The 14,493-nt window shown below is 40.7% G+C and overlaps 1 protein-coding gene across 4 annotated transcripts in view; it reads left to right on the top strand.

Moving 5' to 3' along the window:
* Positions 1–13,965, top strand: part of LOC137640182 (protein slit-like) — a 56,531-nt gene extending 42,566 nt beyond the window's left edge. For all 4 annotated transcript variants that reach the window (XM_068372710.1, XM_068372711.1, XM_068372709.1 and 1 more), the window contains one exon: positions 10,427–13,965. The gene's annotated coding sequence lies outside the window, so the exon portion shown is untranslated. The remainder of the gene's footprint in view (positions 1–10,426) is intronic.
* The last annotated feature ends 528 nt before the right edge of the window (positions 13,966–14,493 follow it).

Raw genomic sequence — 14,493 nt, 5'->3', positions numbered from 1 at the left:
CTGGATGCCATTGGCATGTGCCCAAGCTGAGTCTAGAGTGAACACTGAAGTGAAAACCTGAGGAACTTCCTTGACACTGAATGTACAGCGAAACAGAAATATGAGTCTCTTAGATCTAGAGAGCATATAATCATCCCTCCTGATAGCTTTTCTTATCGTGTTTACTGCCTAATTCTGAATGGTGTTTGAAGAACAAACTCTTTCAAAGTGGAGTGTTCTATTATTGGCCTCCAGCCTCCTGTTGACTTTTCTACTAGATGAAGTCGGCTGTAAAAGTCCAGAGACCTTTATGAACTTCCATTGGTAGGATCTAGTGTTTTTGTGATCCTGGTGAATATGATAATAGTGTGAATCAGAGTGAGAGGAGGGTGATAGCCAATGAATGGGATGAAGTATCCTTGCAGGAGGGCTTCCACCCTCCAATCCTTTGCCTCGTGGTACTACCACCTCGCCCACTGGCTTGAGAGGCATCCCCCACTCGTGGCAGTTGCAGGGAGGGACTGCCTTGACCAACAGGACCTAACCCCTCTCCTGCCTCTCCCTCTTCTTTATTGGCCAAACTGAGTGCAAAAAAGCTGGGTGTAATCAGTCGACTTTCTGGAGGAAGATAACAATGGTGTCATTGATCTTGATCCCACCGAACTTAGAGGCGTGGTCATTCTCGATTTCGTTCCAGGAGCTGCTGTTATTTATCTGAAGGAGACTGCTTGCTGAAACAGCACGACTTGGTTTGATTGCCTCTATTTTTCAATCATTCTTCCACTTCCTGAAGAGGGAACAGGACAGGATTGAAAGTAATTGGGGCATTTTTTAACACTAGAGCCTCCCTTTGACCAATCTGCCTCACAAACTTTGCGGCTATGGCGTCTCTTCATTTTATGACCCAGTTGATTTAATTGGGTTGTTGATTTGTGGGTCAGGAAGGTGATTGAACCAAATCGATAAACCGTTTCTTCTTCGCAGAGTCCGATAAATCTTTAAAATAGGTGAAGAAAGACACCTTACCTGACCTGTGGTCCAGCCATGATGTTGCTTGTAAGCTAGCTATTGTCATAGCTTTCATATTCTATGATTCTGTGACTGAGATGATGGTTGGTTGGAAACCTAACTTCTCTATCGAGGTTCTGGGCGTGAGTGTGGAGATGGTTACATCCACTAATATAGGTGAAGGGGTGGAGTCTTCCATCACTTAAAATCATCTTTGCAATGAAAGAGTCGGTGCTAAGATTTTATTCGAGTGGCTGCCCCTAGTATTCCTCCTGCCAGAGACTTGCAAGTTTGCTTTGTCGATTGCTTCCTTAGCTAGATCAGACAAAGGAAGTTCTAAAGGTTAGCGACTTGTAGTGTCCTGTCTTGTTGCCTTTTTTAGGGATCTTATTGGTTCTTCCAAATCATTGATCTGCCAAATGAAAGCCAATACTGTCAGGAACATCCACTCTGATTCTGTCTCCTAAGCTTACGATAGAGTGGGGCCCAGGATCTGGTGTAGCTGGTTATCCACATCTGGTGAATTTTCACTTATCGGCGGAGAAGGTGATTCTTCCAGGACTGGGGAATGTCTAATAAAGACTAAAATTTCTTTTTGGTCCTAGAACCGTACCGGATCGATATTCCGGTGTGTCATCATCGTCTTTGTTTCTCTTAGAAGACCTATGGGTTCCCTTCAATAACGCATTTGCCTTGGGTGACAAAGTGGAAGCTTGTACCTCTGAAGAGCTCACACAATCACTCTGGGATGATCTAGACTACAGAGACCTTGGATTGTTTGCTTATCAATGATGTCCTACTATCGTGGTCTCTTGGCAACCTTTCATTCAGAGATAGTCTGAAGTGTTAGGGTCTTGCAGTAACAGATCCCTATTTTTCTTAAGCATTCTCATGTCCTTTCTTTGAGTTTGGAGGCTGTCTGAAGGAGAACGAAGGGGAGACCTTGTCCTATGGCAATAACTCTCCTTAGAGGAGTTTTGGTCTCTCAATATCTACCTCTGCCTGTGACTAATCTGAGAAATATTCTCTTAGGAATACCTCGAATGGTGAATATTCCTTGGAGAATGTTTTTCATAAACCAAAGTTTTAGTGTGAGCATATTAATATGCTTATTCATTCAGACTCTCCCTTTGTTATCCGAAGAGAGGCGTTGAGATTGGGAAAAGTTCTCTTGTTGTGAATCATTAGGAGATTGTCCATGTGTGTGAATTAACCTAGTTGGGCCTCAATATCCATGGGTATGATCTTTGTGGATTCGGTCATTCCCGATACAGAGAACCGTATAACATATTAAATAAATAATCACATTTGTGGTTTCTTGATAATTACTATCGTTAACTCAGGCTGCACAAAATAGAACAGCCCAACTTTATAGCTAACACATGTAAACTATTCAGTGATAAACCCTATGTATAGCAATTCTAAAACAGTAATAAAGATGATTAAAAGAAGTTGAGACATACATACATTCAACAGCCACTCCATGCGAGCTTAAGTGAGAGTTGTCATTTACTGTACATGTTCAGTAATGCTTTTTCATTTATTTCAAAGAGAGAGAGAGAGAGAGAGAGAGAGAGAGAGAGAGAGAGAGAGAGAGAGAGAGAGAGAAAGAGAGAGAGAGACTACAGTACACTTGTTTCCAAATACTAATTTTTTTATTACAGTATAGAGAGATATGTTATTTTTATAATAAAATAAATTTTTGAATATACTTACCCGGTGATTATAATAGCTGCAACTCTGTTGCTCGACAGAAAACTCTAAGGTAGCGATCGCTACACAGGTTGCGGGTGTGCCCAACAGCGCCATCTGTCGTCCAGATACCCAGTACTCGATGTAAACAAAGAACTCAATTTTCTCCTCGTCCCACTGCGTCTCTATTGGGGAGGAAGGGAGGGTCCTTTAATTTATAATCACCGGGTAAGTATATTCAAAAATTTATTTTATTATAAAAATAACATTTTTCAATATTTAACTTAGCCGGTGATTATAATAGCTGATTCACACCCAGGGGGGTGGGTAGAGACCAGCAAAATATGTTTACATTATTATGAGCTAAGAATTTTTATTTCATTTTAGAAGTTATCAAAATAACAAAAACAAAATAAATAGGTACCTGGTAAGGAAGTCGACTTGAACAATTACTCTGCCTTTTTAAGTACGTCTTCCTTACGGAGCCTCGCGATCCTCTTAGGATGCTGATCGACCCCTAGGATCTGAAGTATCAAGGGTTGCAACCCATACCACAGGACCTCATCAAAACCCCTAATCTAGGCGCTTCTCAAGAAATGACTTTGACCACCCGCCAAATCAACCAGGATGCGAAAGGCTTCTTAGCCTTCCGGACAACCCAAAAACAACAATAAAAACATTTCAAGAGAAAGATTAAAAAGGTTATGGAATTAGGGAATTGTAGTGGTTGAGCCCTCACCCACTACTGCACTCGCTGCTACGAATGGTCCCAGAGTGTAGCAGTCCTCGTAAAGAGACTGGACATCCTTAAGATAAAAAGACGCGAACACTGACTTGCTTCTCCAATAGGTTGCGTCCATTATACTTCGCAGAGATCTATTTTGTTTAAAGGCCACGGAAGTTGCGACAACTCTAACTTCGTGTGTCCTTACCTTCAGCAAAGCTTGGTCTTCCTCACTCAGATGGGAATGAGCTTCTCGTATTAACAGTCTGATAAAATAGGATAAAGCATTCTTTGACATAGGCAAAGATGGTTTCTTAACTGAACACCATAAAGCTTCAGACAGGCCTCGTAAAGGTTTAGTTCGTTTTAAATAGAACTTAAGAGCTCTCACAGGGCATAAGACTCTTTCTAGTTCATTTCCAACCATATTCGATAAGCTTGGAATATCGAACGATTTCGGCCAAGGTCGAGAAGGCAGCTCGTTTTTGGCTAGAAAACCAAGTTGTAGAGAACATGTAGCCGTTTCAGATGAAAATCCGATGTTCTTGCTGAAGGCATGAATCTCACTGACTCTTTTAGCTGTGGCTAAGCATACCAGGAAAAGAGTCTTTAAGGTGAGATCTTTTAGGGAGGCTGATTGTAGCGGCTCAAACCTGTCTGACATGAGGAATCTTAGTACCACGTCTAAATTCCAACCAGGTGTAACCAAACGACGCTCCTTCGTGGTCTCAAAAGACTTAAGGAGGTCCTGTAGATCTTTATTGTTGGACAGATCTAAGCCTCTGTGACGGAAGACTGATGCCAACATGCTTCTGTAACCCTTGATAGTGGGAGCTGAAAGAGATCGTTCTTTCCTCAGGTATAAGAGGAAGTCAGCTATTTGGGTTACAGAGGTACTGGTCGAGGATACAGATACTGACTTGCACCAGTTTCGGAAGACTTCCCACTTCGATTGGTAGACTCTAAGGGTGGATGTTCTCCTTGCTCTAGCAATCGCTCTGGCTGCCTCCTTCGAAAAGCCTCTAGCTCTCGAGAGTCTTTCGATAGTCTGAAGGCAGTCAGACGAAGAGCGTGGAGGCCTTGGTGTAACTTCTTTACGTGTGGCTGACGTAGAAGGTCCACCCTTAGAGGAAGAGTTCTGGGAACGTCTACTAGCCATCGAAGTACCTCGGTGAACCATTCTCTCGCGGGCCAGAGGGGAGCAACTAGCGTCAACCTTGTCCCTTCGTGAGAGGCGAACTTCTGCAGTACCTTGTTGACAATCTTGAACGGAGGGAATGCATATAGGTCTAGATGTGACCAATCTAGGAGAAAGGCATCTATATGAACTGCTGCTGGGTCCGGGATTGGTGAGCAATATATTGGGAGCCTCTTGGTCATCGAGGTTGCGAAGAGATCTATGGTTGGCTGGCCCCAGGTGGCCCAAAGTCTCTTACATACATCCTTGTGGAGGGTCCATTCTGTTGGAATGATTTGTCCCTTCCGACTGAGACAATCTGCCATGACATTCAAGTTGCCTTGGATGAACCTCGTTACTAGCGAAATGTTTAGACCTTTTGACCAGGTGAGGAGGTCCCTTGCGATCTCGTACAACGTCAGTGAGTGGGTCCCTCCTTGCTTGGAGATGTACGCCAAAGCCGTGGTGTTGTCCGAGTTCACCTCCACCACTTTGCCTTGAAGGAGAGACTTGAAGCTTTTCAAGGCCAGATGTACTGCCAGTAGCTCCTTGCAGTTGATATGCATTGTCCTTTGACTCGAGTTCCATATTCCCGAGCATTCCCGACCGTCCAATGTCGCGCCCCAGCCTACGTCTGATGCGTCCGAGAAGAGAACGTGGTTGGGAGTCTGAACAGCCAGGGGCAGACCCTCTCTGAGGCTGATACTGTCCTTCCACCATGTCAGGCAAGACTTCATTTTCTCGGAAACGGGGATCGAGACCGCTTCTAGCATCTTGTCCTTTTTCCAGTGAAATGCTAGGTGATATTGAAGAGGACGGAGGTGTAGTCTTCCTAATGACACGAACTGTTCCAGGGATGATAGCGTCCCTATCAGACTCATCCACTCCCTGACTGAACATCGTTCCTTCTTCAGCATGTTCTGGATGCATAACTGGGCTTGGCTTGTTCTGGGGGCCGACGGAAAAGCCCGAAAAGCTAGACTGTGAATCTCCATCCCTAAATATACAATAGCTTGGGATGGGACCACTTGAGACTTTTCCATATTGACAAGGAGACCCAATTCCTTGGTCAGATCTAGAGTCCACTTTAGATCCTTCAGACAGCGACGACTGGAAGAAGCTCTGAGAAGCCAGTCGTCCAAATAGAGGGAGGCTCTGATGTCCGCTAAATGAAGGAATTTGGCTACATTCCTCATCAGCCTCGTAAACACAAGAGGAGCTGTGCTTAGGCCAAAGCACAGGGCTTGAAACTGGTAGACAACCTTTTCGAAAACGAATCTTAGAAAAGGTTGGGAGTCCGGGTGGATGGGGACGTGGAAGTAGGCGTCCCTTAGGTCTAACGAGACCATCCAGTCTTCCCTTCTGACCGCTGCTAGAACCGACTTTGTGGTCTCCATGGAGAACGTCTGCTTTGTGACAAAGACATTCAGCGCACTGACGTCTAGCACCGGCCTCCACCCTCCTGTCTTCTTTGACACCAAGAAGAGACGGTAGTAGAATCCCGGGGTTTGATGGTCCAGGACTTTGACTACCGCTCCCTTCTCTAGTAAGAGAGACACTTCCTGTTTCAATGCTCGTCTCTTGTCTTCCTCTCTGTACGTGGGGGAGAGATCGATGGGAGACGTTGCTAGAGGGGGTTTTCGTACAAACGGGATCTTGTACCCTTCTCTGAGCAACTTCACAGATTGTGCATCTGCGCCTCTCTTTTCCCAGGTCTGCCAGAAGTTCTTGAGTCTGGCTCCCACTGCTGTCTGAAGAAGCTGGCAGTCAGACTCTGCTCTTAAAGGACTTGGTTCCTTTCTTCTTTCCATGTCTCCCTTCGGCACGAGCACCTCCTCTGCTGGAGGCTCTGCCACGAAAGGGCGGAATAAAACGGGACGCTGGAGTGTCCATCCTTGGTCTAGCTGACAAGGTAGGCAAAGGGGTGGCTTTGCGAGCAGAGGACGCAACAAGATCGTGAGTATCCTTCTGTATCAAAGAAGCGGCAATCTCCTTAATCAGGTCCTCTGGAAACAGGCACTTGGAAAGAGGAGCAAACAGAAGTTCGGATCTCTGGCATGGTGTAACTCCAGCTGAAAGGAATGAGCAGAGGTTTTCACGCTTCTTAAGGACTCCGGACACGAAAGATGCAGCAAGCTCATTAGACCCATCACGTACGGCCTTGTCCATGCAGGACATAATGAGCAATGAAGTCTCCTTCTCCATCGGAGAGATCTTTCTACTAAGAGCTCCTAGACACCAGTCTAGGAAGTTAAAAACCTCGAAGGCTCTATAGATACCTTTCAAAAGGTGGTCCAGGTCCGAAGATGACCAACATATTTTTGAGCGTCTCATGGCTAGGCGGCGGGGAGAGTCTACAAGACTTGAGAAGTCGCCCTGGGCAGAGGAAGGAACTCCCAAGCCGAGAACTTCTCCCGTGGCATACCAGACGCTCGATCTAGAAGAGAGTCTAGCAGGGGGAAACGTAAAAGCTGTCTTCCCTAAACTCTTTTTGGACTGCAGCCATTCTCCTATCACCCGCAAAGCTCTCTTGGACGAGCGTGCGAGGACGAGTCTAGTAAAGGCAGGGGTGGTTGACGGCATGCCTAACACAAACTCTAACGGAGGAGAACGCGGAGCCACAGACACAAACTGGTCCGGAAACATCTCTTTGAACAGGGCCAAAACTTTCCTAAAGTCCAAAGAGGGTTGCGAAGACTTAGGCTCGTCCAGTTCTGAATGCGGTTCATCTACGTGAGCAGCACCATCATCATCAGAAAGTCCCTCATCCGAGTATTGATGAGGAAGCGGCAACGGAGTGGGTAACGGCTGGATAGCTGAGTCCGGTCGCACGGGTGCATGCGTGACTGAGCCGGACGCAACGTCATGGAACTGTTGCCCAGTCTGTGAGCTGGCAACAACCATAGCAGCGCGGGGACGCACAGCGTCTACTCCAGACTGTCTAGACTGATGTGGGTGCGCAGAGGCAACCACACTGGGTTGCGGAGGTTGACGCACCGCGTCAAAACAAAACAACTCTGACGGTTGTTGAACCTCACGGACGTCAACGGATACCTCCGTGCGTCGCTGAACGTCAACATGCGGCTGGCAGATCACACTGGAACGCATGGGTGGCGGAACTCTCTCAACTGGAGTGCGTGAGAAGGTTACCTCAGCGTCCCCAGGACGCACAACCGATCGTGTGGGTGGTTGTAGGCAAGGAGCTGCACTAGCTACTGGTGCGGCAGCAACCTTCTCCGCACGAAAGTCCTGCATAAGCGACGTGAGTTGCGACTGCATGTCTTGCAGTAAAGACCACTTAGGGTCTACAGGAGCAGGTGCGGCGACAGACGGTGTAACTGTCTGAAGCGGTACCGCTTTGCCTCTCTTAGGAGGTGAGCAGTCATCGGATGACTGCAGCGAGTCCGAACTGACCCAGTGGCTACAGCTGGGCCGTTGGACTTGCGCGGAAGGGACCGACTTGCGCTTTAACGGTCGTGAGACCTTGGTCCATGGTTTCTTGCGAGAAAACCTCTTCCGCAGACGAGGTATAAATGGGCTCTCTCGTCTTTGTTAGGCAGGGGCGATCTTGGGTAGATACGCCCGATACCACGGAGGGAACGTCTGTTCGCTGATTAAAGCCTCTCGAACCCATTTGTCGTACGACATTGCTTCTCCCCTGGACTTGGGAGCTTGCAAGAGGTCCCGGACTAGGAGGACGACAGGCACGAACAGACGAACCCTCAAGCGCAACACTATCCACAACACTATCACTCACTTTAACACTTCCCACTGCACTTTTACACTTCAGCTCCTTGACATCCGCCATGAGCTGATTACGGTCACTAGCCAGGGACTCAACTCTCTCACCCAGAGCTTGGATGGCACGCATCATATCAGCCATCGAAGGTTCCTGAGTGCCAGAAGGGGGATTAGGAGCAACCACTACAGGGGAAGGAATAGGTTGTGGGGCATGAGGAGAGGAAATGTCAATAGAACGAGAGGAACTTCTCCTAACTCTATCTCTCTCTAGCCTACATGTATATTTTTGGAATTCGATAAAATCGAATTCCGAAAGCCCAACACACTCCTCACATCGATCTTCCAATTGACAGGTTTTATCCCGACAATTGGAACAAACAGTGTGAGGGTCGATAGAGGCCTTCGGAAGACGCCTTGAACAGTCCCTAGCATTGCACTTCCTAAATTTTGGGACTTGTGAAGGGTCAGCCATTTTGAATTGGTCAAAGGGGAATTCAAAAACTATCAAAAAGTCATCAACAAAGAATCCGTAATCAAAAAGAGTTCAAGGAATTGCGAAGAAAAAGCCTGCACAGCGAAAGCTCAAAACTAGAATAGTGTACTTCACCAATTAGTTGTGAAAACAAATCCAGTTTAGCAACAGCGAATAAGCACGTCTTGTCGGGAGCACGACAGAGAGAAAATTGAGTTCTTTGTTTACATCGAGTACTGGGTATCTGGACGACAGATGGCGCTGTTGGGCACACCCGCAACCTGTGTAGCGATCGCTGGCGAATTTTACCTTAGAGTTTTCTGTCGAGCAACAGAGTTGCAGCTATTATAATCACCGGCTAAGTTAAATATTGAAAAACTATAGTTATGGACTTGCAAATACCTAAATCTAGATAGCCAGCAATAGTGTTTGTTTTGCTTCATTATATACCTGGCAGCAATATAGCAGTCTTGCAGGAAAGTATCATACAGTACAGTACTTGTGAAACATCAACAAAGTTCTGGTATGTACAGTAAAAATGGAAGGGGTGTATGATGCTCAATTGTATTGCAAGACTTGGGTTCTACAGAATCTTTTAGAAAAGTAAGGGTAGACAGTAACATATAATTAGGTTGCTCGATGATCGTAGACAGTACAGTGCATATATAAATATTAGCATTCCAAGCATCTACACTATTGATATCAGATTAAAGCTCTGTTGGTAGTTAGGAGAAAAGTACTTGAAGCATTTCTTTTCTTGAAAAAAATTGAGAGCATTAACATTACTGGCATTCTTTGCCCTAAAAGAAAATTTTTGTTAAGTACAGACTAATTATATACCACACTAAAGTACCTCTTGTCAGAGAAATAAAAAGAAAAAGGATGAAGGTCAAACAAATTTATCCCTGAAAAATGCAAAATATCAGTGATCAGCAAATTCTTCAAGTTTTGGTTAAATAAAATAAAATTGCTGTCTTGTACAACCTTAAATTCATGGTAGATTAGCTAAAATAAGACTCCCCTCTTATACTAACACATGCACTTCATAGGATAATCATATAGTCATTAGTAATAATTTTTCAGTGCTATTTCATCATAATGAAGAAATACTACCGATGGTCTCATTTATGCAAAACGTAAAAATACAAAGCAGTACAGTACCAGCAAATTAATCAATAAAATACACCCAAACATGAGAAAGTTTGCTTTTCAATTGCTCAGGAGGTCATAAATTTTATTGTGAAAATTACTTGCCTAGTTAACAGGCATTTGGCAATTCAGTGTCACATAATGACAGGTGCTAACACATGCTCGAATAAACCAGCAATACCCTGTTCAAACTTTAGCTTAAAAACACAAAAAATAGTTTGTTTCTATATAAAATTTTCACACACTATATATTGTAAAGGTGTAGGATTGAGTGGTTTAGAATATTATGAATTGAAAGAAAAGTCCTTGTCTTTAACTATAGCTTTAAAGGTATTTAAAAGTGCTGACTGAAGTACATATCAAGATGTATCTCATTAGATATATTGTAGATGGGACTAGGTTTTACCTTGTGGATGTCATTTCACCTTTATGTTTTATGCATTTTTTTTAGATTGCCCGATTCAGTTGTCTTTTTTTATTACAGGTACATGACCAAGGCAATTACCTTCATCTTCATCGGAGATGGAAATCATGAGAAAAAATTGTCTCCCTGCCTACCTGTGTCTGTCGCAGCAATATCTTTGGATTTTCAATCATTCTCCTTCTAGGAGTAACCATTTATAGCCCTCCATGTTGTCTCCAGTCATGCAGAAGTCCTGGAGTAGATATGTTTATAAATTTTGTACAGTTGATTGCTGATAACTCAAACTAAATATGATACCGACTGTTGTCCATGAGATGGTCTAGTCTACAAGTAAGGGAGTTATCTCTGAAATAATGGCTGAAAACAGTTTGTGGACTTATGAAATACATGCACAGTGCTACAGTGAGTCTAATATTACCCGTGATTGCACATAGTCTTGACTTTTAACGTTGGAATCTTGGAGCTTCAGATAGTAGTTGGTAGTGAAAGCCTAACTTTTGGGATCAGTGTTCCTGGAGAAAATATATTTTTATCTTTTTAATATCCGAGATGTTATTTCTGAGAAAACCCCCTTGGCTTTAGCTGTCCAAACATGTGACAGCTCCTGACATTGGATGACTTGAACCTTTCGCAGTTGAATTCAAGTTACCACAGTACAGTACTACTGAAACCATGATTTTTTTAACAATGTCCCATTAATGAAAAGGATCAGGAATAGAATGTCTTCTTGAAGCTTTTTATAGCTCTATATATACAATATACTATCATCTTCCTGATGATAATGATTTTATGAATAAAATCTATGCTACCTAGCTAGCTATTACCAGTTTGTTCTGTCCAGAAATGTTTAATAGCTGTGCGTGTTATGTATGAAATGTAAAAAAATTATCTCTTAGAGGGATTATATAATTACAGTTAAAAGGTTTATTATATTTCTATAATTCTCAAAATATACTAAGCTGACTTATTATCAGATAGGGTTAGAAGAAATTTCCTACATCATAACCTGTAATTATATTACACATTGTCCTTGCAAAGCATTTTTCATTATTATTTTTACTGTATTCTTTTCAAACGAAAATTTACCCTATTGACAGAATTAATATTTTTGGTATCAATTTGCACTTCAAGAAAACTGTAGTGATATTATATTGGTCTCCACTAAATCAGGGAAAACATAAATCTCATTAAATACCATCCTCCTAGGAGTAATTTTATTGTGCACCGTATGTTTTAAAGGAGCTAATTATAGGTCGTAAATTTACTTGTCTCCTCATCTTGGTTTCGGGCCATTTGCTTATGTATTCCTTCATATGGAAGTTTTCGTCCAACAGATAGTAGAAATTATTGCACGGTACAGTACACTTTTACGGGAAGTAAATACTAAACATGTACATTTAATTGACTTATTAAAGAAATTAAGTATCCAGTAGCACAACTATTACAAAATTGATACAGTAATATCAACAGGAAAAGAAAGATTGAGGAATGAGTGCCCAAAATTAATTTTGATATTTGAAAAAAAATATGTTCCATTTATGTACAGTAATGTATTCAAATTAAAATTTGATAACTATAAATAGATTCTGAATTCTTTGCATTGCTTCTTCTCTCAGTTTTATTTGTGCAATTGTAATAGTGTACCTGTATTTACATTTCAGATATTATATAAAAATAAATATAACCCTACTACTACAGTATATATAGGGATATGTATTCTGTTGTACACATACATGTACAGTACTGTACTGTATTTTACATTTTTAGTTTTTTTTTTTTAAATATACTTTATGAATTTTAACTGTTATTATAGTTTGGGATATACCGTGCATTATATTTTAAAACTTATAAAGAATTCAGTTTTTTATCATTCCTTAGGGAAACTGGAATAACATTGTTTGGGATATTAGGTTTCCCAGCTTTAAGTTATGGGGGAAAAATACTATTAGGAAACATATTTTATAGGCCTCTATTATTCATATTTTTTATTGCCCTGGGAGGTGGTACAACTAAAGGAAATAAAACATTGAATTTTGTTCAAGTAATAAAAATTATTTTATGCTTATTTACATTTATATTTTATATTTTGAATTCTGTAATCCCTTTTATTTATGTTTGATTTACATTCTCTGGCTTAATGATGGAGCCATTTAAATATAAGTGCAGGTATCACTATTTGAAAAAAAATTCATAATTGCAAGGGATACTGTATTCAGTAAGTTGCATGTAAATTACTTATGCTAGATTACAGTAGCTGTCATGTACAGTATTTCTTAAATAAAAGTTTTTATGATCTATCTAAAACTATTGTAAAACTTGACTTGTAATCCCTTCAGGCCTTTAGTAAATTATATAACAGTAGATTATAGCGCATACAGAAACACGAGTTCCATAATAGTGACATCACCATCAGTGTGATTCATTTCAAACTCAGTGTTGTAGTGCTCTACGGTGGCATCCTAATGATCATCCACACATAGGGACCTTGAGAGCTACAAATTTTAAATCAAACTTCTTATTATGGAACATTAGAATCTCAATTCTCTATATGCATTTTAAGGTTGATGAATGGTTTTCTTAAGTTATGGTTAGTAGGCTCAAGCCTTCATATTACAGTACCTTATTTGAAACTAAACAGTTGACAGACTAAAGCCACTCACATTTTTGAGTACTGTATTATTTGAATCAGAATTTTCATTTGAAAACTTTATTCCACCTGCAGTATAGTGCACCTTAAATCTTAATTTTATTTAAGGTACATGTAGTTTATCAGTTTATGATAGAAGCGAACTCAAGCTAAAACCTGTTAAATCATACCAGCTACGCAGTGTGAATTATAATTTTCTGGTTGAATTATGAATTCCTCATTACATCCTTTTTTAATGTTTAAATTGGAATTGTGAAGAAAATTTCAAGTATTTAAACATTACTTTTTAGTTCATATGACAGGGTGGTAAAAGAAATCTTTTAAATTCGAAGCAATAATTTTTTTAAAAAGTCATCACATTCATTGTGTTCTAATTTTCTTTTTAGAGCAGTCTATTAATCTGCACACTGAATTACTACTTGTATATGCCATGTCACTTAAAAGATGTAAAATTATGTCCCATGTTCAGTAACTTACCACAAATATAAATTATACAGTGGTGGCTGCATAATTTGGCCGTAATTTTTTAATGTCCTTACTAAATTTCTTTGTTTATTATAGATGTACATTTCTAGAGATTCAGTTTTACCCATAATGTTAAATTATCCTATGTTTATTGAAAAAAAATATATACAGTATATAGATTAGGCTAGAATATGAATTTTTTTATTTGATTAAGAAGTGTAAAAATAATCTGTACAATTAATTTTTCATACATCTTTAAGGATATCAAGTATTTGTATAATATATGTAGATAATGGATGTTATATGCATAGAGGTTTATTTTTATGTTCAAAGGAGAATGGTTCCTGCAGTCAACCATTCAGAACAAAACAGAAAAAAAATTAAATACGAAAGTGCATGTTGTGCCATAGCTCACAGTGGACCCTATACAGTGATTACGAGATGTGTCAAACTTAGGTGTGTTCATTATCTGTGTAATAAAATAGAAACAAGGTGTTTCTTGTTATTTTCCTTTTTTATTTTGTGGGATTCACAAATATGTAGGGTCAATATACTTTGCAGTTATTTAGTTGAATTATATCAATTGTTGAATTATCCATTGATAAGGGAAAAGTAAACACAATATTTTAACATAGGCTGAGAAAATATATAACATGAGCATTTTGAAGCTTACTTCATTACATATTATCAAAACACCTTTTCAGTTACAGTTACATAGCTTCTTTTCTTTCTTCTGCTAGGCTTGGAAAAGAAAAGAACTGTAGCTGAAAAAAATCATATTTTCAACCACATCATGAATAGACCCTCTGTGGCCCCCCAAAAAATTCACCCTCCAACATAAGCATCATTTAGTAGTAGCAAATCACAAGATATAAAAGTAATGATAATTAAGAAAGTTGAGTTTTGGATTCCATGGAGTTTTGGCACAGTGCAGCCTTCAATGATGGATATTGTACTATAATTTTTTGAGAGATTAGGGATAGTTTAAATACTACTGCTGTATGCAGTACACATG

Source organism: Palaemon carinicauda, chromosome 4, assembly GCF_036898095.1.
Source record: "Palaemon carinicauda isolate YSFRI2023 chromosome 4, ASM3689809v2, whole genome shotgun sequence".
Lineage (NCBI taxonomy): Eukaryota > Metazoa > Arthropoda > Malacostraca > Decapoda > Palaemonidae > Palaemon > Palaemon carinicauda.
Note: the sequence above shows the minus strand (reverse complement) of the source record. Positions and strands in the feature narration are given on the sequence as shown.